We start from the raw sequence: 21650 nt of genomic DNA, 5'->3' as shown, positions 1-21650 counted from the left end.
GTGAGGTACGTGAGGTTGAGAGAGCTCAGAGAACTGTAACTGGCCCAGGGTCACCTAGCTGGCTGCATATTGAAGAGTGGAGGAACTAACCCAGTTCTTCAGCTTGCTGAGTAGGATGATATATAAGTTAAATTAATAAATAAGAGGTCACCTCTCTTAACCAACACACCAAGCTGACTCTCTTGCATGGCTCCCCTTAATTTGCAATGGCTTCATTCAGGAGCCTGTCCTTCAAGATTAACACTATGTTTTAGAAGGCTCTTAATGGTTAGAGCATCAGGCATGGAACTGGGAAACCCTAGTTTAGAATTCCCTCTGCCATGGAAACTCACTGACAGAGCGTGGCTGAGTCACTCTCTCACAATCTAACCTACCTCAAAGGGCAATTGACCCATACCCATGGACTACAATTCCCAGAAACCCCTGCCAGCATTCGCTGGCATGGGCTCAAGGGAATTGTAGTCCATGGACATCTGGAGGGCCACAGTTTGACTACCCCTGGTTCAGAGGATAAAGCAGATAAGGGGGAAATGATGCTATAAGCCATTTTTGGATCTTCACTGAGAAAAAAAAGCTAAGTAAAAAGTAGGGCTGGGTGCTTCGGCCGCCAAAGCAGCCATTCGCGCCCAAAGCAGCCAGCACCACAGAGGCACTCTGCGCCGGTGAGTGTGCACTGCCTGGCGCACCTGTGCCGCCCCTCCCGCCATGCTCCACTGGCTGTTTTAGACGCGAACGGCAGCACCGGCGGTTGAAGCGCCCAAACCTAGTAAAAAGATACCAAATAAATAGCCAGAATGATGTAGTGGTTAGTGCTGCCCTAGGAGCCAAGAAACCCCGGTTCAAATCCCCATTCTTCCATAGAAGTTTTCTTCAGCCAGTCACATGTTCACAGTCTAGGCTACTTCACAGCATTCTTGTGTGGATAAAGTGGAAGACAGGAGGCATATGTAAGCCACCTGGAGTCTCCACTGGGAAGAAAGGTAGGGAACACATTTGGTAAATAAAATAGCTAGACACAAATGTCTAAACCACATATTAACTTCTAAAGGTAAACACAGTCACTGCAATTTGTTCAGTTGTCCATAGTATATGTTTTTTCCAACCTGGAAACAAAGAAATAATACATCCTTATTTGGAGCGAAATTTGAGGATTTACTTTAGAAATGAAAGTGAATGGACCACCCTCCCCCCCCCAAATAAAAACCTCTGTAACTGAGGCCTGACCTACACATGCATAATAATAAAATAGCAACGAAGAAGGCAATAGATTGGACTAAACCACATCAAACTACAGGACTGGGTTTACATTTTTCAATAGTTCTTTATATCAATAGTAGGCTCAAAGTCCATTGTACCCAGGGATGCAACAGGGGCTAGCAGTGGGAGGGCACGACTAATTAGAGCCACTAATGGTTAAGATTTATTATTTAATAACTAGAGAAGAACTTAGGGGAGGATAGTTAGCCAGACATGTAAAGAGGCTAGAATTTCTCTAATGTGCTTTTCACTTTCAGGGAGTTTTTTACATAGGGGAGCAATAAAAATATGACCACCAAACACTAACAGCATGTGTAAAGGCCTGGGAAACCACAAGATCACACCCAGAAGGGGTACTAAAGGACCAGGTTTGTTGAGGTTTATGTAGATTTCTATCTGGAAGCCAATTACTTCTCCTTATCTCATTTGTAGATATAAATTTGTCTCACAAACTGCAAAAAAGGGAGCCACTCAGTTTATATGCTCAGTAAAAACAGCTTCTGGTATAACCATACCTTACTGATACAGTTATAAGTAAATATTTGGATCCTGAATAGTATTTCCATAGATGCAAGGAATTGTACTTGAGGAGTGTGATTTCCCCCCTTCCCCTGGACCCCAAAATGTCTGGGGCATTTCAGGTTTGCGGGGGAGCCAGAAAGCAGAATAATCATGCTCCACAAGTAGAACACCAGGTGCTCATGGAAATGCTAATCTGCATTGAAGGCACAGTGCATAACAACAGATTTCTGATGCAAGGAATAGTGGAAAGACCATATATAAACACCATGTGTAGTGTTGTAACAAAGAAAAATGAAAGTAAATGAAATTAGCTAATATTATCATCAGTGTAAATAAGCCTACTCAGAGGACCCAAGTTCCAGGCCCACTGCACATTACAATGACTGGCTATCAGGGAGCTGGACTCAGGAATGCATGTTCCTTTCATGGCAACCATGCCCCTCTCTGGAGACCACCAGCATCACACTTCACCATAAGGTCTAACTTGAGTTTTATTGAAACCAGGATTTGATACTGTGTAGACTGGAGTAAGTTTTAGTTTCTTTTCATTTTTTACGCTTAGAATACATTCCTCAGTTTTACCCTATGCCCGAGTTGCCTTTATTCACCTAGTTCTGTACATTTTCCATGACACGAACTTTGACAGATGCTTAGAATAGTTTGAAAATGATCAGCTGTTTACTTAAACACTCACTATGTTTACTAAAATGTAACTATCAAAATATTTGAACAGAGGTGAATGCAAACTGTACATGTGCGATCCTGGGAAACCTTCAAACAACTCACTATGACTTGCATAACAGGTACTTTGTGTCCACTACAAGCCCTTAAAGGTAAAGGTATGCCCTGTGAAAGCACTGGATCATGTCTGACCCTTGGGGTGACACCCTCTAGCGTTTTCTTGGGCGACTCAATATGGGGTGGTTTGCCATTCCCTTCCCCAGTCATTATCGTTTACCCCCCAACAAGCTGGGTAGTCATTTTACCTACCTCGGAAGGATGGAAGGTTGAGTCAACCTTGAGCCAGCTGCTGGGATTGAATTCCCAGCCTCATGGGCAGAGCTTTCAGACTGCATGTCTGCTACCTTACCACTCTGCACCACAAGAGGCTCTTACTACAAGCCCTTAGTCCACTACAATCCATTAGTTTGTACAGGAATCACAGAGATTCACTATATACCTTGAAACTCAACATCAAGAAAATAAAAATCATGGCATCCGGCCCTCTCAATTCCTGGCTGTGAAAGTTGGACCATAAGGAAGGCCCAGCGTCAAAAAATTGAGGCTTTTGAACTCTGGTGCTGGAGAAGACTCTTGCGAGTCACTTGGACAGCAAGGCAAACAAACCGGTCAGTCCTAGAGGAGATCAGCCCTGACTGCTCTTTAGAAGGCCAGATCCTGAAGATGAAACTCAAATACTTTGGCCACCTCATGAGAAGGAAGGACTCCCTGGAGAAGAGGCTAATGCTGGGAGCGATCAAGGGCAAAAGAAGAAGGGGACGATAGAGAATGAGGTGGCTGGATGGAGTCACTGAAGCAGTAGGTGTAAACTTAAATGGACTCCAGGGAATGGTAGAGGACAGGAAGGCCTGGAGGATCATTGTCCATGGGGTCGCGATGGGTCAGACACAACTTCGCACCTAACAACAACAACAACAACCCTATTAATAATGTCAATTACCTCTACCAGTACCTACTGTTCAATGTTGTGTTGCTTTCCTTAATGGAGAAATCCTTGATTCAGATTCCCACAGCAACTGCCCCACAGAAGCTTTCATGTCAGAGTCAGGATCTGCCATCTGTTTATTCAGAAAGTGATTTGCACCCTGTATCATGCAGGCAAACAACTGTCAATGATTTTAACCTTCCATTTGCAGCACTGTGCTAAAGCACACAGATACATTACTTGTAGAAGGTCCTAAGTTCAATACCTGGCATGTCTAGCTAAAAAATGCCACAGAAAGGACCTCTTTCTGGGTCCGTGGAAAGCCACTGCCAGTCAGAGTGTGCATACATGACATTGCCACATACTGAGTTTACTTAGGTCAGTATTGTCCTCTCTGATGGGCAGTAGGTCTCCAGGCTGTCAGCTACAGCAGAGCTCACCAATTCATAGAATCATAGAGTTGGAAGGGGCCATACAGGCCATCTAGTCCAACCTCCTGCTCAACGCAGGATCAGCCCTAAGCATCCTAAAACATCCAAGAAAAGTGTGTATCCAACCTTTGCTTGAAGACTGCCAGTGAGGGGGAGCTCACCACCTCCTTAGGCAGCCTATTCCATTGCTGAACTACTCTGACTATGAAAATTTTCTTCCTGATATCTAGCCTATATTGTTGTACTTGAAGTTTAAACCCATTACTGCGTGTCCTTTCCTCTGCAGCCAATGGAAATAGCATCCTGCCAGCCTCCAAGTGACAACCTTTCAAATACTTAAAGAGGGCTATCATGTCCCCTCTCAACCTCCTTTTCTCCAGGCTGAACATTCCCAAGTCCCTCAACCTATCTTCATAGGGCTTGGTCCCTTGGCCCCAGATCATCTTCGTCGCTTTCCTCTGAACCCTTTCAATTTTATCTACATCCTTCTTGAAGTGAGGCCTCCAGAACTGCACACAGTACTCCAGGTGTGGTCTGACCAGTGCCGTATACAATGGGACTATGACATCTTGTGATTTTGATGTGATGCCCCTGTTGATACAGCCCAAAATGGCATTTGCCTTTTTTACGGCTGCATCACACTGCATCACACTGCCTGTGTGTGAACGAGACTCCAAGGTCTCGTTCACACACAGCGTTACCTAGAAGCGTATCCCCCATCCAGTAGGCATGCTTTTCATTTTTCTGACCCAGATGCAGAACTTTACACTTATCTTTATTAAATTGCATCATGTTCTCATTTGCCCATTTTTCCATTGTGTTCAGATTCCCAGACATCGGTGTGTAGAAATTTAATTGCAGCACCTAGTATTTTCAGAAATGGTTTTATCACAGCATCTCTTCTGCAATTCTGAGTGCATTAAATTCTTTACACTTCATTGGTGGAGGATGAATTCACTTCTTAACCACTGGCTGCCTATGGTGGATCCAATATATCATTTAAAAGCAGGCACCTCCCCAAAAATTCCTGAGTAAACTTCACAAGTATAGGATAAGAGAATGGTTTCTCTTACGGTTAAAAATTGGTTAAATGACAGGAAGCAAAGAATAAGACTAAAGGGAGTGTTCTCACAATGGAGGGAAGTAAGCAGAGGGGTCCCACAAGGGTCAGTATTGGGGTGAGTACTATTTAATGGTCAATAAACAAACTGGAACTAGGGATGAGTTGTGTAGGTAGGGGCCAAGTTTTCAGTTGACATTATTATTCAGGGTGATCAAAACCAAACCTGACTGTGAAGAGTTCTTAGGAGGATCTCTGCAAAGTGGATGAGTAGGCAACAATGTGGCAGATGAAACTCAATGTTGCTAAATTTAAGGTGATGCATATTGGAACAATAAAATCCCAACTCCTCTAATGACTTCTGGACCGGCATAGAGGGAGGAAAAATGATTTGGAGGTTGTAGTAGGTAACTCAAGGAAAGTGTCAACTCAGTGTGCTGTATTGGTGTAAACAGCAAACTCTGTCTTGGGAATTATAAGCAAAGGGATCGAGAATTAAACAACCCATATTATGATACCCTGTATAGATCAATGGCATGGTCTCATTTGGAATACTGTGTGCAGTTTTGATAAGTGTATTTCAAAAACGACATCACATAACTGAAAAGTGTACAGAAGAGGACAACCAAGATGATCAGGGGGTCAGAGAGCACCTTCCCTATGAAGAAAGGCTGAAGAGTTTAGGACTCCTCATTTTTAAAATGACGACTAAGCGGGGGGGGGGGGTGGAGATGACAGAGGCTTGGAGAGAGTTGGCAAAGAGAAATTTTTCTGCCTCCCCCAAAATACCAGAACCTGAAGGCATTCAACGAGGCTGATAGGTAGTAGATTCAGCACATACGAAAGGAAATACCATTTTTCTAAACAAGTCACTGAAGTGCGGAATTCGCTGCCAGAGGATATAGTGATAGCCACAGGCACAGATGGCTTTAGAAGGTGAGACATTTTGTGGAGGACAGGTTTATCAGTGGCTATTATCCATGGTGACTAAAGGAAACCTCCACATTCAGAGGCAATAATCATCTGAATCCCAGTGCCAGGAGGCAACATCAGTGCCAGGAGCCAACACCCTGTTATTGGACCTCCAGAGAAACTGGCTGGCCATTGTGTATGGCATGAAGCTGCACTAGGCATGCCGGGTTCGATTCTGGCATGCCGGGTTTGATTCTGCGCTCCCCCACATGCAACCAGCTGGGTGACCTTGGGCTCGCCACGACACTGATAAAATTGTTCTGACCGAGCAGTAATATCAGGGCTCTCTCAGCCTCACCCATCCCACAGGGTGTTTGTTGTGGGGAGAGGAATGGGAAGGCGACTGTAAGCCGCTTTGAGCCTCCTTCGGGTAGGGAAAAGCAGCATATAAGAACCAACTCTTCTTCTTCTTCTTGGTGGACCACTGATTTGATCCAGCTGACTCTTATTATGGTCCGTAGATAAGAAGGAAAGAGCCTGGCAGCAGGCCACATGTATCCTACCCAAGATCTGTACTCTATAAAAAGTAGATATATAAGTCTTCTATAGACCTCCAGTTCAAACAACTACACACAGCTGTTATTAGCAACACCAGAAGCTTATACCTTGTATAAAACTCTGCTGGTCCAGTTTGGTGTAGTAGTTAGGAGTGCGGACTTCTAATCTGGCACGCCGGGTTCCATTCTGCACTCCGCCACATGCAGCCAGCTGGGTGACCTTGGGCTCGCCACGGCACTGATGAAACTGTTCTGACCGAGCAGTGATATCAGGGCTCTCTCAGCCTCACCCACAGGGTGTCTTTTGTGGAAAGGGAAGGGGATTGTAAGCCGCTTTGAGCCTCCTTTCGGTAGAGAAAAGCAACATATAAGAACCAACTCTTCTTCTAAATGCGCCACTGGACTCAAACTTTATTCTGCTGCTTCAGACCAACACAGCTACACACCTAAAATCAATTCCTGTGAAGACTGGATGCATTCTGACAGACACTCAGGGCCTAGCTGAAACTGCTTTTATAGTGAATCTTTTGGTGGACATCCGGTTGGGTTCATAGGCTCCTACTTCCAACCACTACTTCTTGCCATAGCAGTGCTGGCTCCAGAGCTGAACTTCCCATGAGGGGGAAGCAGGCACCATGGGCGCAATCTACTAGATAGTTCTCTTGCACAAGTTTGTGAAAGAGTTCTGTGTCCTTCTTGCACAGGAGTTGGTGTGATGGTTCCCAAACACACTTCCCCACTGTGAAGTAAGTTTTGCCTCCAAAAAGAAAAGGTGTTAGCCTTTGCAGCATAGCTTTTTTGAAGAAGAAGAAGAGTTGGTTCTTATATGCCGCTTTTCCCTACCCGAAGGAGGCTCAAAGCAGCTTACAGTCGCCTTCCCATTCCTCTCCCCACAACAGACACCCTGTGGGGTGGGTGAGGCTGAGAGAGCCCAGAAATTACTGCTTGGTCAGAACAGTTTTATCAGTGCCATGGCAAGCCCAAGGTCACCCAGCTGGTTGCATGTGGGGAGTGCAGAATCGAGCCTGGCATGCCAGATTAGAAGTCCACACTCCTAACCACTACACCAAACTGGCTCTCCAATAAATGTCCCAACCTGTCACAGTTAGATTTTTTGGGCTTTATTCAGCCCTGGAGTCTTTTGAGAAGGTGTAGACCTGTCCTTTCTTTTAAAAGAAACTCTTTGTCAGAATGGCACTGAGGCATTACTACTAACAAACTAATTAAAGATTTTATTTACAAAGAGGGAAAGAGTAGTTGGAATTGAGGAATCAGTTTTCTTTATACAAATCAGTTATTTCACAGCTTCTTGTTCTTAATTACAGCCTTTTCAGATGTTCTTAGATTTTTCTTTCAAATGTTAATGTTTCCTTAAACTGAGAGGTTTCTTTACTGTGTTTATTCCCAAATAATGTTTGTTTTTCTTTGTTCTTTTAATCTACAGAGTTTTCCTGGACTCCCTTTGGCTCCTAGAAAGTGGGCATGCTTAGCTTATACCACCACTTTCCCCCTTTTTGGATGAACCAGTCCCCCACTGCCTTCTTAGATGAATGAAGTTCTTTTAGGAAATACACCCCTGATTCCCCTTTGCTACCTAGGAAGGGGTCCTCCTTCTCCTCCTTAGAAAGATTCTCCTTCTACTTAGGCCTTATTTGGGAGTAAATACCCGCCTACCCATATTTTCACTGCAAAATAACTGCCCTTGTCGTTGAGACACTGTGTCGATTAACCGTCACTAGAAACCTCTGTTCTCTTACTAGGGGCATCCCCTCCAAGCTTGGGTGGAGACAAATGGGAGAGTTTCAGTTACTTATTATCAGAGTTCTACAACTGGGTATGCATCTATCCATTAGCCTCCAATCTTGACATATTTATTTCCTTCACTATGTTTTCCCCCTAGAGTTGAACCCAAACAAATGATGTTTTAAACTTAGCTCTTTTTTCCTATATCATCCTTGAATCTCTTAAACAACTTCATTATGCTGAATACTAATGTATTGCTCACCCTCTGCCTATATGTGTGGACTAGTAAATTCCCATTTCATTGTGTCTGAAGAACTGTGCATGCACACAAAAGCTTACATCTTAAATAAAAGTCTGTTGGTCTTAAAGGTGCCACTAGACTCAAACTTTATTCTGTTCCTTCAGATCAACAAGGCTACCCACCTGAATCTATCCCATTTTATGTTCAGCTCCTGACAGGGAATTATTACTGGCTTAATGATACTCACGGAAATTCATGGCTTACCAGGTACTTGAAGTCAAACCTTACAATTTCCTGGGTTGTATCCAAAGACTTCAGGAGGAATTCACTGTGAAAAAGGTCTTTTCTACATCCACCCTCCCGCTGCAATGCATGACACCCTTAAAATGTTGCCTCAAGAGTCTGTGGGATCCCCAAGAACAGCAATGAGTTGATATAGTGGGTCTGGGGTAGCCAGTTGTAAGCCACTCTGAGACTCCTTTGGGTAGTAAAATGCACAGTACAAAAAACCAGCTCTTCTCTTATCTTTCTGTCCATTAAACCAAGGGTAGTTAACCTGTGGTCCTCCAGATGTCCATGGACTACAATTCTCATGTGCCCTTGCCAGCAAGCGTAGGCAGAGGCTCATGGGAATTGTAGTCCATGGACATCTGGAACACCACAGGTTGACTACCCTTGCATTAAACGACTTAGTCTCTTCAGTTGATAGAAACAGTGAGTGAGGAGAAGATATCATTACTGCCATATATGGCAAATGACTACCAACATTTGTCTACTTCCATCAACAACAGGTAGCATGGACTCCTGAGATAGGTGGTGGGTGCTGGGGGAGACGTAACAAGAGAAAAGCAACACCAATGACATAATACTGAAGAGAAAGACGGTTGTTTTAATGTAACATTCAGTTATGAGATCTCCAACGCGCCTACTATGTCATACAATGAAATATGAGTCAGAGCACAGCAACAACCATAGAAAAGGACATACCATTCAGCCCGGTAGTTTTTACAAGTTCAGAGAAACTCTGTAAGTTATTTGAATTTTAATATTGTATATTTAAAATTTTTGTAGGATTTTTAAATGCCTGTATTTTTTTAATATGCTACGATCCACTCTGAGCCCTTTAGGGAAGCGCAGGATAGAAATACTATACTGAATTAAATTAAAATATATACAGCTTAACTGCACACTGCAGGATAGGTCAAAACACACATAAATATAGTGATAGTATATGCTAATTTTATGAGCTTCCTAGTTAATATTTGCCACGCAAGCCTTGCATATTTTTCAGAACCACTTTCTTCTTACATGGAGAACACTTCCATGTAACAGTCACTTCTATGTTAATCATTTTACTGGTGGCTTGATTATTTTTAGTTTAATGTTTACATTTGCATCATTTTATGTGTATGCCACCTAAAGTGTTTTGGCAGATGGATGAGATACACATTACAGAAATAAATAAATGGGGGAATATGCAAACAATGAGCATGTATCTATTTTGCTGTATATGCATGCACCAGGTTGCCAGAAGTTCCTCAACAAAAAATACACTTGTGATTAATACACATGATGATCCTAACCCCGTAAAGCCGTAAGGGCTTAGGGGGAGGAGTTAGGGCAGGGTCTGTCCGGGATGAGGAAGGGTGCCGATTGGCCCCTTCCTCCGGAGAGACCATCGGCGGGGCCAATCGGCAGGTGCGAAGCGCGATTGGACTCTCCGATTCCCGCCCCGCCGACAACGGAGCAACTGTGAGCCGCGCATAGCGCGGCTCACAGTTGCTCCCTGGCCGGCAGCCTGACACGCCAAGAGAAGGGGCAGCCTGACATGGCCCTGGCAGGCGGCCCTGGCAGGCGGCCTGACGCGAAGCGCCTCTCGCCGCGTCAGGCCACCGGCCAGGGAGCCCCTGCCAGCTGCCCTGCGCGCAGCTGCCGGGGGCTCCCTTGCCTAGCGCCTGCTGTATTGGGATTACAGCGGGCTTGCTTACGTCTATGCATAATTTGTACACTTCTTCATTCACAGTACTCTGATCAAGGTGATTATGTACATGGAGTACTAAATTACAGGGCAACATTATTATATAATAATATTACTACTACTTCTAACAATCAGGAAAAAAATCACATTCAGCCCTTAGGAAACAACAATAAAAATATAAAGTAAACACAGGTTTGGTTTTTTTTCCCTTTTTGAGATGCTGGGTAGCTTTAAGAAAAGGAAGGGAAGTTACCTTAATGGTAGAGCACATACTTTGCAGACCTCAGGCAGCATGTGGTAGAAAGGATCTTTCTCTGCCTAAGAAGGAAGACAGCTGATGCCGGTGAAAGCAGACAGCATGGAGCTACATGGGCCAATGAAGTAATTCTGCACAAGACACCTTCAGAAGAATTAACAAATATTTCAAGTTGCTTGCTTGCATCTAGCAGTAGCAAATAATCAAACCAAACCCCACAGCACAGATTATTAAAAACACACTTTTCCTTTTAAACACCAACAGTTCACTTGTACAGAATAACTGAATTTTAACGCTGGAGATACATTCTGGTGGATAGTCATGTTTGTCTGAAACAACAGAACAAAGTTCTAGTCCAGTGACAATTTTATTCAGGGTATAAGCTTTTGTATGCACACACTCTTCTTCAGATACATTGAAATGGAATTTATCAAACCATACATACAGGTAGAGGATGAGCAGCAAAGTAATATACATCAAAATATACATCATAATAAAGGTGTTAAACAATCTGGAACAACAAGCTTAGCTTACATAACCACTGTTGTTTGTTTTCCATGGGGAAAACATAGGGACAGAGATAAATATATCAAAATTGGAGATTGATGGGCAGATGTACCCTTCTTAACAGAGGAATGCTGAGAGTAATTAACTGAGACCCTGCTATCATGCTCTATCATCCCCTTATACATTCCAACCTACCATCCCAAATTACATTACATTCATTACATTCCAATCTACTATTTCAAATAAGACAAAAAATGAATTAGAGGATGTATAGCTCTAAACGAAGCAGTCATTGACAGAAACATATGGCAACTTTCCTACAGAATCGCTGAGGGTCGGACATGACTGAACGGATAACATCATCATCGTAGCTCTTCAGGACTGGTGAGAATACAGATATAAAATAAGAAACATTTCTGGCAATACAATAGCTAACCTTGCCACTAAATTCTACCATTTTGTTCTCAACCATAACGACTTCAAATCTGATCATTACTTGTACCTTCCGATTAATGGTACAGCCATGGGCACCCACATGGTACTACAGTATGCCAATATCTTCATGACCAAGCTGGAGCAACACTTCCTAAATCCCTGTCTACTTGCACCTTTCTTAAACCTGTATTGCATTGGTGACATTTCTATTATCTAGTCATATGGTAAAGAAGCTCTGGGTAAATTCCACTAGGCATTCAACAACTTGACCCCCACTATTACTATTATTAAATTTATATGCTGTCTCTTGCTGCCATGCAGTCTTAAGGTGGCTAACAGACAATGTATTAACACTCTTATTAACAAACATCAATTAAAAACATAATACAAAAAAAATGAGACAGCCCACAAAAATATATCTGACTAATGAAAAGCTAATGACTAATAGATCCGAAGAGCCTGCTTTGCAGGCTCTGCAGAACTTAGATAAGTCCTGCAGGCCCTGTGTACCATCTGACAGCTGGTTCTACCAGGATGGGGCCATCACAAAGAAGGCTCTCATCCTCGTAGATGCCAGATGAACATCCTGGGGGCTAGGCAACACAAGCAGATTGCAGGTTCGAAAATGTAAATTTCAGGGGGGAGTACATGTCAGAAGATGTGGTTCAACAGCTATGAAGGTCCCAGACCATTCAGGGCTTCAGAAGTAATCACCAGCATCCTGACCATTAACCAGTCTATGCAAGAAATACATGTTCTGGACACTACCGTACAAATGCATGATGGACGCAGTCTGTCAGATTCCACCTTATACTGGAAACCTACTGACTGACAGTGCACATCCAGAAACATGAGCTCCAGGGCTCTTATCCCACGACTCGCAGTGCCTGGGGTAAACCTTGTGCAGAATCTCAGCAAATCCAAGACATATTATTGTTTTGTCTGAGAGGGCAGGGGAGAGAGAGAGAAAGAGCACTTTGGATTCCTTTCGGAAGAAAAGCAAGATACAAACATTCTAAATAAATAACTGTTATACCACAAATTCCCAGAGAAGTTGTTCCCTTTAAAAAAAAATTCATTTTTCAAAATTTATTCTCATGGGATAAACAGATAAACATGTGGACTTGTTTATTTTTTTATTTGTAAAGGTAGCTGAAGGGGGAGGAGCAAAGCCAAGAAGCATTCATTATGTTGGCATGCACATCAACCATTTCAGTCGTGAAGCCAGGCTCTGTTCACCACTATGGCTAAGGAACATGAGATAAGCTCTCTTTGACATCTGCCCAAACCTTAACGACCTTTTTTCACAGTCAAAGGAATTAACATTCTCTAGCCAGTTTGGTGTAGTGGTTAGGAGTGCGGACTTCTAATCTGGCATGCCGGGTTCGATTCTGCGCTCCCCCACATGCAACCAGCTGGGTGACCTTGGGCTCGCCACGGCACTGATAAAGCTGTTCTGACCGAGCAGTGATATCAGGGCTCTCTCAGCCTCACCCACCCCACAGGGTGTCTGTTGTGGGGAGAGGAATGGGAAGGTGACTGTAAGCCGCTTTGAGCCTCCTTCGGGTAGGGAAAAGCGGCATATAAGAACCAACTCTTCTTCTTCTTCTTCTTCACTCATACATTTAAAAACTTCACACCACAGTTCTTAGAAAGCATTTTAAGAATAAAGCCTTGCCTTCAAAAGCACATAACTCATGCAGAACCAGAAAGTATTTTGTAGAATTTGTTTCAAAAAATATTTAAATTTTCCATTGAAAAAAACTGAGGGTCGGGGGGGGGGGGAGTGCATAAGAACTCTAGATTTTTCTGATTTTTCCCAGGCCTCTACATCTCTATCACTATGAGTCCCTGTTAAATAAAAGTTAGCTAAAAGGGTCTGTAGCTCAGAGGAAGAGCTAACGGTGAAGTGGACAAGAGCACGACCTCTAATCTGGAGAACCAGGTTTGATTCCCCACTCCTCTACATGCAGCTAGCTGGGTGACCTTGGGCCAGTCACAGTTCCTCTCAGAGCTTCAGTCTCACCTACTGTTGTGGAGCAGAGGGATAGGCAATTGTAAGTTGCTTTGAGACTTCTTCAGGCAGTAAAAATCAGGGTACATAAAACCAATTCTATTTATCTTCATCTGCTTGGCATGCAGAAGGTCCCAGGTTCAGTCCCCAGCATCTCCAGTTCCATGTTTTGTACACCCCAGACAAGAACACCTTGTCCACTCCACCTCCCTGATTTCTTTACGTTACAAGAGCAATCTTGTCAAGTCCATTGTTTGAGAAAGTTGAAGAGACACAAATCTGGCTGTTTAAGGCACACACCAAAGAATCTCTGGGATTCTTCTCATACTCCCATTACGTGTGGACTCACTTTTCTTCTGTGTGTGTCTCCTCTAGATATCCTGCATATACCCAGAGCACTGGTTACATTTGCTGTTTCTTCTTGGACTTCACAAAATAAACATATATTTATTTCCCCCCCAATTATACTGCCATAGCACACTATCTCACCTGTATTTTTCTTTTGGGTGCAAATATGCTAGCTTTATTTTCAGTTTGTTTTCCAATAAAATCATTTTCTGCTCTGGTTCGACCTCACTTAGAGTACTGTGTTCAGTTTTGGGCACCACAATTAAAGAGGGATATAGACAAAGTGGAGCACATCCAGAGAACGGCAACGAAGATGGAGAAGGGTTTAGAAACCAAGTTGTATAAGGAAAGGTTGAGGGAACCCAGAGTCTATTTAGCCCAGAGCAAAGATGACTAGGGCAGAGTCTGCACTTACTTTTTTTATTCCATTGTCAATCCTGTTGAATTCAGATCGATTTGAACTCAGGTCTTCCTCTTCCCCCCTCCCCATTGAAACAGGAAAGTGTTCTGCACATGGTTAGGGTAGTTCAGAAGGGGGGGGAGCCAAGCCTCCTTCTTTCTTTTCTTGAAAGGGGGGAGAGGAGCCAAGCAGGGAGCCTCTTTATTTTCTTGGAGGAGGGGGGGGAGAGGATCAAAGAAGGCAGACGAGGGAGAAAAAATCCAAGACCGACAGAAGTTGAGAGAAATTAGGGGCTTCTCCTTTAAGGCAAGCTTGTCACATGGCCACCTTTGGCCAATCAGGGTGTCTCTACCACAAAGGTTCAAAACAGCCTGCTTTCTCAATCCAAATCTTAAAATATTGAGGTTTAAAAGCCCTCTAAGATATCGCACAATAAAGATAGGGTCACTCCAGATCAATCCTTCTTGCTGCAGAAGGAAAATTATATCGCCCGAAATCAAAACAGAAATCGCATTCTGTGTAGACGGCAGGGACTGAATCGACCTGAGATTGGAATAAAAGCTCCGTGCAGTTTACACCTAGGAGGTGTCAGGATATCCAGCTTCAAGTACTTGAAGGGCCTTCAGAGAGAGGATGGAGCAGCTTTGTTTTTACTGTTTTCCCAGAGGGTCAAACCAGAGCTAATGGGATGAAATTAATTCAAAAAAAATTTCAGCTAAACATCCGGAAGAAGGTCCTGACAGTTAAGCAGATCCTCAATGGAACAGGATTCCTCAGGAGGTGGTGGGCTTTCCTTCTTTGGAAGTTCTTAAGCATAGACTATATAGCCGTCTGACACGCTGATTCTATAAACCTGAGCAGACTGTAAACGGGTGGGCAGCAGGGATTGTGTCAGTGCTTGGATCTTGTGGTCCTTTCTTGCATGCCCAGGGAAATGCCAATTGCCACTTCGTGGTCAGGAGGTGAATTTCCTCCAGGTGTTTTGTTTTGTTTGGGGGGGATCATCTGGGCATGGAATTTGGGTCACTGCAGGTGGGCTTGTAGTTGTGAATTCCCTACATTCTTCAGGGGGTTGGACTAGATGACCTGGAAGTCTCTTCAAACTCTATGATTCTTTGATTTTATTTAAGCTAATATCTGTGTGAGTTGCTAAAGGAAGGAATACACAGGTGGAGAATCCTATTGTTACCCTTCTCACAAGCTAAATTTCTCATTCCAATCTAATTTGGGTAACAATATCACCATATTTTCCTTATTTATAGCCAAGGTTAAAAGCAATGCTTCCAGAGGCTCATATTTGTGAGAGCATAATGATTAAACTAGGCCATGATGAAGTCAAATTTCAAAAAAACAACATATTTTTAACCTTTATATCCCACATTTCTTCCGAAAGTGGACCCAAAGTGACTTGCACAAATCTCCTGTCCTCCACTTTATCCACAGAACACCCTTGCAACGCAGGTTACGCTAAGATTGTGTGACTGGCCCAAGGGCAGGCAACCAGCTTCTATGGCAAAGTGGTTATTTGAATGTGGGTTTTCCAGATCCTAGCCCAACAATTAGCTCCTATTTGTGAAGACAAGGTAAGTTACTTCTGCTTTCCACATACTGTTTGGATAGTGGGAAGACAGAAACATACAAATAAAAGTTTGCAGCCGAAGTTCCAGTAATTCACATTCCTCTGCCAAGACTATCACAGGACTCCAAGTGTATTAACGGTATCGGAGAAAGAGCATCCCACAAAGATACGCTCGTTTACCAGACGTTCCAGCAGGATTGCATAGAAAACATCTTACCAGGGACTACAACGACCAGGTTGTTCAGTTCCTACTGAGTCCCAAGAGGCACAACTTCAGTCTCCCCTGATACCAAGATATACCTGTGAACAGTGTTATTGAAATCACGCACTAGCACTACCCAGTTGTGCAAAGTGTGCAAAGTTCAACTTTGGGGACTTATTCATCAAACTCTCTGCCAGTAATGTAAAGATACAGGCAATCCCCTGAGACAAAATATTTCAGTCATTCAAACCGAACACAGGGTTCAAAATGAATAACAATCTAGAAGCATAGCCTGTAGGTATATGCCACACATTCTAATTAAAGGAAAAGTCCTTTTTTGGCTGCTGTTATTACAAGAACTGTAGCAGGTAATCCCTCCAAATTTACATAATTGACGTGTTAAATCTGGAACATGTACTTCAATATGTATGCCTACAACACCAGAATATCATCCCCTAAAGATAGATTCAAATGAGTAGCCGTGTTGGTCTGAAGTAGGACAATAAAATCAGAGTCCAATAAAATCAGAGTCCAGTAGCACCTTTAAGACCAACAAAGATCCATTCAAGGTGTGAGTTTTCGAGTGCAAGCACTCTTCATCAGACTAAGAACTGACCATCATAACAGTTGGTCTTAAACGTGCTACTGGACTCTGATTTTATCATCCCCTAAAGAATATGACTTGTGACAATTTAACTGAATAACAGCATCAAAATATCTAAGTTTACAAAGTCTCACTGGAATAACAATCAGTGCTCCCCATCCTAACTTTATTTTTAAAGCCCAATAAAATATTACCAGCTCTAGTACAAAGAAAGTCCAGTTCTTAGTGAGGTGCCAGCCTATTCTTGGCTGCATTCCTGGCAAGAGGGATTCAACTTTTCATCTGTACAAACAGGTTCTTTCCATATATAAAACAGATGCCAGAATCATTTCCCTAACATGTTAACCTTCTACGTGCAGGGATGTTTTTCTTTCAATATAAAGAATCATGCCAGTTCGGATCGTACCACCTGTGTAAGAAGTATGTCTAAATCTAAAGCGCAAATTCTATGTCAGAGAAAGAATCTTCAAGGGTTTGCAATGTTTTTTAAATGTTTATATCCCACCTTCTTCCAAGGATTTTAAGACAGAGTAGAAGAGACAGGTCAGGCTGAGAGACAATGATTGATCGAAGGTCACCCAATTAGCTACATAGGTAAGCAGGAAACTGATTTTTTTCCAGCTGCCCACCCACTACACCACACTCTGACAGAGTCTCACTAAATGAGACATTAGGAGATCAGTGTTTTCAAAAGTTGAGCAGGAGATTGGACTAGATGGCCTTTATGGACCCTTCCAACTCTATGATTCCAAGTAGAAAAAGCACTTGTGTGGCACCTATATCTGGATAAGGACAACACAGGGGCAAAAAAGTGGGTTTAACTCCTCCACCACCAAAGGACTTTGCAGAATTACACCACCCTCCCATACCATTATCAGCCTTGGAAAGAAAGAAGGCAACCACCCCATTTGTCTGTCATTTTTTTCCATCCCACATTCACAGGAGTCCAACTGGGAACCTGGTTCTGTCTGCCAATACCATGTAGGGTTATAAGTGCCCTCTTCTCTATCCACAAGTCCCTGATCCAAACTGCTAACCAATCACACCAGAAAGACCAATATCACAGATCTCCCAGCAGCTCATCTAGTTAAGCCATCACTGGGGAAACATCCTTACTGAAGAACACCACCAAAAATATAAAATGCCTCGCAGAACTTTCCAACTTTACTTAAAGTTTAACAGAATTGGTAGAAATATATAATCAATAGAGAAAACACTCAGCTTTGTATTAAAAATGGTCTCACTATTCAGCAATCACATGACAATTTATTTCTCCTTCTCTCTTTACATGTTTTCTGTTAGTTCACAGGTTTCCCTCCGACTTGTACTGTTTAACCTAAAAAGGATATTGATCAGTCCTAAGAAATCCATTCCGATTACCAGCAAGAATCCCTGGTACAAGTCATTAAAAATTCCCCAAAGATGTCATCAAAACAATGAGTATTAGGATAGTGCAATGCAACCATGAATTTGCAGGGAGACAACAGCAAAAGACTTAATGAGCTGTGACTCTCATGTAACTTTCCATTCCTCTTATATTGTGGCAACCACTGCAACATCACAACAGATCTGTGTTTGCGCTACGCACAGCAAGAGAAATGGGACGGATCAGTTGGCAGCCGGTGACTATTGCTATCCACAGCTGCTTGTGAAGAACAGAAAGCCTGGCTCATTAATTGCTTTCATTTGTTTCTTCTAATCAGTTCAGGGTTAGAAGATGTCCTTGCATGCCCTAGGTCAAGAAGCCCTGAGATATCACTAAAACAATGAGACGTTTTGCTGTTAGCCATGTTACCGTACTAGACCATATGAATTTACATTTTGCTAAATACCACGCAAAGTACAAAACAGCAGCTTTTATGATATCTTTCTCACATTACAGTGTCCTAATGGTACCACATACTGGCATTTCCACTACATTAGACATTATACTACTGGATACTAGTACATCCCACATTCATAACCATTTTGTAGCATGCACAGGAACTGATTCATATTCCCAATCCCAAAGGGTTATTTGGGAACACTTCACTGACTAAGGGCTCTGCTTAGCTACATATCATACTGTGCTACCTCTGCACTTCATAAGTTACTAGTGCTTGGAGTCAGTGTGCGCACTTTCCCAGGTTCACATTTGTCCTTATGATGCCATTCAGCCACCCAGCGCTGCATGTGTCATACTATGCAAATGACTCTAGAATCATCACAGAACATAGTCACATAACCACAACATACTGCACTATGGAAGTTACAGCTGTCACACAAGGCGGGGACCAGCTTCTTTCTCCTTGGAAATCTCTGAAGCATCCTAACTGGGGGGAGGGGATCAAGCCTGCAACGACTGACCAGCCCAACCAGCTCCAGGCCGGTCACCCCGATGGCAACGTTGCTGGCAGGCACACAAAACAATGAAAGGGAGGGGTGGAGAGACGGATGGAGTTTCCAACTCTCTCCACCGATGCTAATCTCTCTCCAGCCCCCGAATTGCACCAAACTTGGTCATGGTTGCAGGAATGCACATGACTCATGGACGTATTGTGGATGGATCTGTAAAAGAGGCAGGTGGGCTGGACTGGATTTTTTTTTCTTCCCCTGGCCGGGGGTGGGAGGAGAGGGGGGGGTGGAGAAAGAGCGGCAGCAAACTGCAGTGCGTGGGACCAGACCCGCGGGAGTCGCCGCTGGGGTTGGACGGCGCATCCTTCGGATCGCCACCCATGCGAGACAGTGGGCAGGCGCAGAGAACTTCTGGGGGCTGGAGGGGCAGCGCCAGCGCGGCCACAGTCCTACCCCCACGGCTTGCCCGCCCGCCCGCCCGCCCGCCCGGAGGAGGGGAGGAGCTGCGGCCTCTCTCCCTCCCCTCTCCCGAGCCTTGTGCTTGAAGGGGGCAGGTTGGCGCTGCAAGGGGAAGCCTACGGGGCATCCCTGCCCGGCTGGCTCCACATGGGCATCCTCATCCTCCCTCCCTCCCTCCCTCGCAACTCTGCGCAAGGGCATCACAGGCACCGTCCCCTCCCTCTCTCTCCCTCTCTGTCTTCCCAAGGACAGAGCCGCCCCAACGCCATGACAGTGTCTGGGAGGGAAACTACGCGCCTGGCCAGCCCCCTCCCCCGCCGCCGCCGCCGCCAACGCGCCCGGGCCGCTCACCCGCCCGCCCGCCGGCTCCTCCGCCTCCGGTGGCGACCGTGCCCCGCGAGCCCGGAGTTCATTCATAGGCTGCCCCGGGGCCGGCCCCAGCACCCCGCGCGCCCCTCGCCGCCGCCCGGCGCGCCAATAAAAAGTTCAGAGCCCAACTTACCTAAAATGGCTCCTGCAGCAGCCAAAATACAAACAGCTATTATTTGGTGAAGTTTAGCCCAGACACCCTGCAAGGACAGCCTAGCCTGGCCCCGGCACGCCCCCACGCCGCAGCCACTGGCCACCCGCAGCCCCCCAGCGCCTGCCATTGGAGAGGCGGCCCGTCAGCCATGCGCGGCCCGCTCCAAGCTTGGCTGCAGCGCGCTTATTGCTAGCTCCATTGTGCTCCTATTTGCATTGATGTGATCGCGGCTGGGATTGGCTGGGGCAGGGACCGTGCAATTCCCCCCCTCCCCCGCGTAATGCCGTGCGCCTCCCGGATCCGCAGCCCCGGCCCTCCGCTGGCCCCCTTCGGAGGTCCCCAGCTCTGCCACCCGCGGCAGCGGAGGCTGTAACTTCCTAGGGGTGGCAGGGGTGGGGGAGATTCCTCTCCCCCCGCATCCTCCAATCAAGGGGGTTTTTACTTACTTCAGCCAGCATTAAAAGCGGAGGAGGAGGAGGGAGGGAGGGAATAAAACCTCTCCCCCCCCCTTCATTCCACGTCTTTGCTCGCTTTTCATTTCCCGGATGTGAAATTTCCTGCATTTCAAGCACAGTGTCTGGAGGTGGGATGTGCAACCTCTCAGCAGGACGCTGCAGGTCTTTCGGATCTGGGAAGAAGACGAAACGGGCAAAGGACCGGGGAAGGGGTGGGGAGGGGTCAAGTTTCCTTCGTCTGCGAACTCCGGAGGGGCAGGCTGCTCCTTGCTAGACCCGTTCTCCCCGCCCAGCAAATCTGCGTACTGATCACTGCAACGAGCGTTAACAAAACACGTCCCGAAGCCCTGCATTTTGTTAACTGATTGCTAATGTGATTTAATTGGTGCCAGGCAGGTGCCAGGGCGGTGCGGGCGATTATTACGCCGCTTCCCACAGCGTTCCTATGAAGTATTCGTTGAGGAACCCCTAGAAAAGAAACGTCGGAGACTTTTTCATATTGCGACGGTTATTTATTTTTCCATAAGCAGGCTGTGGAGTCGGTGTTAGTCTTCGGAAAATATGACCAGATTGATACGGTGGGATGGAGCGGAGTCATGCCAAACATCTGTACACGGTGAAGGAGACGTAGAGTTGGTTCGCCACATGCTCAGTTCATATCCCAACCCACATTTATGACAGATTGCTCGATCCAGCTTTGTTATGAAATGGCAGATGTTGGTGGATTTCCCAGTTGCCCAGGATGCAGGAAACCAATGTTGATTGTTTAAACTAGCAAGAGTCTATGGCAGGGTGGAAGCTGTGCATAGAGAAGGTCTCCGGTTCAGTTCCTGACATCTAGCAGAACTGGGAAAGGCCTGAGTTTCTTAGAGAACCACTGCCAGATAAAGTAGATGATTTCATCTGACTTCATATGATGATTTCATCGGACTGCATGGCATATACTGGGCACCAAGTACCGTCCTGTTTTCAGGCCCCTGCACAGGATTTTTAAAGGGGTGTGGAGCTACAATACATTCCAAAACCTTCATGAAACTTTTTAATTGGTTCTTTCTCACTTTTTCTTGAATTTTTAAAACTCTATTTCAGTTGTTTTCCTAAGTCCATTGTTAACAGGTTTCCATTGGTTCAATGAGCAGCTTTTTGTATTATTTTTTTTTAAATTGG

The 21650-nt window shown here is 44.7% G+C and overlaps 1 protein-coding gene across 10 annotated transcripts in view; it reads right to left on the bottom strand.

The window, feature by feature from the left end:
• Positions 1-20495, bottom strand: part of CHD6 (chromodomain helicase DNA binding protein 6) — a 128581-nt gene extending 108086 nt beyond the window's left edge. For 5 of the 10 annotated variants that reach the window (XM_077335234.1, XM_077335242.1, XM_077335233.1 and 2 more), the window contains exons 1-2: positions 20008-20229; positions 10621-10767 (exon numbers count right to left, since the gene is read on the bottom strand). The gene's annotated coding sequence lies outside the window, so the exon portion shown is untranslated. Of the gene's footprint in view, positions 1-10620; positions 10768-20007; positions 20230-20474 lie in introns of those variants that run through there. The other 5 variants (XM_077335239.1, XM_077335237.1, XM_077335238.1 and 2 more) reach the window with 3 other exon arrangements.
• Between the last annotated feature and the right edge of the window lie 1155 nt (positions 20496-21650).

This window comes from Paroedura picta, chromosome 4, assembly GCF_049243985.1.
Source record: "Paroedura picta isolate Pp20150507F chromosome 4, Ppicta_v3.0, whole genome shotgun sequence".
Taxonomy (NCBI): Eukaryota; Metazoa; Chordata; class Lepidosauria; order Squamata; family Gekkonidae; genus Paroedura; species Paroedura picta.
Note: the sequence above shows the minus strand (reverse complement) of the source record. Positions and strands in the feature narration are given on the sequence as shown.